A 3,229-nucleotide genomic window follows, 5' to 3' on the forward strand; every position below is an offset into this window, starting at 1 on the left:
ACTTACCTTCGAATTTTCCGTCTAACTGTTTCATGAAAACACTTGACCTACACACCCTCTTCTGTTTTGGGGCTACTTGGCTTTAAAATCCACACTATAATTCTTCACTCTTATCTGTAGGAAGGGGAAAAGATGGTATATTAGTACTGAAGACAGTATTCGATTTCTTGTCGACAATAACGCAATATCTTCTTGCTTGTGCTTATTGGCTAAGCTACAATAAAGAAGGTGCGTTGTAGAATATACAAAATACAAAAGGCATATACAATCGAATCATGAACATATAAGAATCGGAGCTCAATAAACAATAAGGAATAATATCCTACATAAATGAGATAGAATTTACAAGATCGAAACCTGCGTGTTAGACTCGATATACTAATACAATAATAAATGGTTACACTTATAACATTTAAGCATGATGTAATGCTGGGCAACCTAGCATTGCACTGAACACGTCTACCGAGCTAAGTTTTCCACCGCTCGTTACATAAAGTCTTGCATACATGACATCTTCATTATCTCAACCTTTATACTTTCTTCACCCTTCGATGAAATCCTTTCATCATCTTTCTTAGGGCGCACCCACACTAGAGTAAAACATATAAACAAATCGACAACTCATCACACAGACACAGAGGCTGAATGCAAGTCAGTGGCTTACAAGTAGTCTTAAGACACCAAGGGCTTCATGTGATTATCGAGAACCTGTCAAAAGGTTCGTTATTCCCTTATGATCACTGACTTATCTTCAACCTGTTTGTGATACATATCCTACAAGTTCCTGAGGTCGGTTAATGACATGCAAGTAGTGTGGAAAATTCTGCCATACAACTGAGGTGTACAGACTGATTTTTCACCTCTGTAGTTCTTATAGGTTCCCGTATCACCTTCGGCTATAACTGATGGAGTAATCATTCGTCACTCCCATTCCTTCTGGATCTTTTCCCTCATCCAGTTATACTTCAAAACACCCAGTTGGTCACTGAATCACATTCCTATATAATACACACACACACACACACACACACATATATATATATATATATATATATATATATATATATATATATATATATTATATATAATTATATGTGTGTTCCGTCCTAAGAAATTACTTTCTTACCTCAGAAAAAAGTTGTGCGTCTGAAGTCGAGTGGCAATCCTGCTCGGCTGAAGAAAGAAAACGACACTTCACGATTAAACTAAGGCCACTGAATCTGAGTCCAAGTTGCAAAAATACACTTCATTCGAAAATATAACAAACCACTACCCTTTCTAAAGCATGAGTCATTTACACTCACTTCCAAAACAAAAATGAACCCTACTAAATGGAGAACCAAACATAGAAAATGGGATCTCAAACACTTGGCTAAACAGAAGTCTTAGGTCAAAATTCCCCAAAACACATTGTATGTCATATTAGGTCCATCATGCACCATTTCGAATGTTCATTACATCTGAACACTTCCATCCCAAAATACATCATGGGACCATTAAGTGGGAAAGAGACAGAATGATATCTGTTAAACGTCAGGATATATTGTGTCAAAAAATATATGAGAAACAATAATAAAATAAAAATGCATAACTTACAAAACATATGATACATAAACAAATAAAAATGTGGCATTATCTGTAAGAAAAATAACAAAATTAATAAACATCCTTTTCAACTCAATCTCAACAATGCAATGGGACAATTGGTTTCCGCATGAGTGTTCGACAACGCCTACCTCTTGTGCTTGGCTGCGCATATCACAAACACATCGCAAACAAGCGCAACAAAAGTTCAGGCCACAGTGAGAAATTTTACATTTTCTTTCCAACAAAATGTGCTGCGACGAACTCACGCTAGGAAGTTCACGAGTCGCCTGGTAGGAAAAATTCCATGACGTCACATCGGAAGATTCCGTTACAGACGATGCAGTATGGGTCAACCGGAACTTCTGATCACACAAAGATACACACTGTCCCATGCCTGGTTGCGTCTTGTGTCTTGTGACAATGCTCGAGCGAGATGAACGTTCGTAAAAACCATGAATTTTGATTTTAAGATGCGGACGAAATTCCGCAGTCTTCGGACAACTAAATAGTTGATACAATCATAAAAGGTACTCGCTATGCTTACATCAGATGCATTAGAAAGATTGTTGAATAACGGCATACCTGTACCACACAGTAAGTATTTTTATTATATATATATATATATATATATATATATATATATATATATATATATATATATATATATACACATATATATATATATATATATATGTGTGTGTGTGTGTGTGTGTGTGTGTGTGTGTGTGTGTGTGAGATTTTACGCTAATAAAAATACTGAAACAAAATATATTGCTTTTGATTCCTGCCCAGCTCGTGTGAAGTTGGTCACTAACGTCTTCAGTGATTAAGTGCACTGTAGATAAATGATAGTCAGAAGTTACAACTGGTGTAGAATCTGCTTCTTGAGTCAAAAGTATGTCCTCAACAACTAGTCTCCGTAATCGAAGGCGACTCCAGTAATCAAATCAAAGTAGAGAGTACTGGAAAACGGCGAGGGCTTCCATGTTGTCAAATCCACTAGTCAGGTGTGGTTGGTTGCAGCCCGGTAGGAAGGGCACAAAGTTCGCACCTCATTCTGAAAATGCTTACTGATGATCATGAGGAAACGAAGCCCCCTTTTTATTAACGGAAAATGCGTATACTTTGGCTAAAAATAGACCTGACAGTACAATTACATGCATTAAATACATGTGGAGAACCAACATTATTGTTAGGTCAAGTTTTGCTTATTAAGCTTTGTAACCACCAGGAAGCATCGTACTGTCATAAATGCCAATATACGCTCTTCACATATATTGTAAACCCGAAGAAAATATTTTTCGGCTGACTCTCTCTCTCTCTCTCCCCTTGTCTGTGCGCTTGTCTCTCAAAGGCGAGCGAGCACAAAATGGAGATTAAGCGGTGTTGATCTCAGGATTTTAAGTTTGGAATTTCATCATTTTTTATTTTTCTTTATTGCACCAATAAAGATCAAGGCCAGTTGTGGAAGGGAAAGTTGATTTTTCATGTTTTAAAGCACACCTCTACTTCAAAAAGAAATCAAACTTCCAGTTCGGGGAAATAGATTTCCTTTTAAACTAGATCGAAGGTCAGGGTTACTAACGAAACAAATAAATAAAATTTATGGCTTGGGCTTAAGTCATCAACGACGATACACTGT

The 3,229-nt window shown here is 36.8% G+C and overlaps 1 long non-coding RNA gene across 1 annotated transcript in view; it reads right to left on the bottom strand.

The window, feature by feature from the left end:
• The window catches only part of LOC135221498 (uncharacterized), a 316,150-nt gene continuing 312,921 nt past the window's right edge, over positions 1–3,229 (bottom strand). The window contains exon 4 of the long non-coding RNA XR_010315985.1: positions 1–114. This is a non-coding gene — a long non-coding RNA (uncharacterized LOC135221498). The remainder of the gene's footprint in view (positions 115–3,229) is intronic.

This window comes from Macrobrachium nipponense, chromosome 2, assembly GCF_015104395.2.
Source record: "Macrobrachium nipponense isolate FS-2020 chromosome 2, ASM1510439v2, whole genome shotgun sequence".
Classification (NCBI taxonomy): Eukaryota; Metazoa; Arthropoda; class Malacostraca; order Decapoda; family Palaemonidae; genus Macrobrachium; species Macrobrachium nipponense.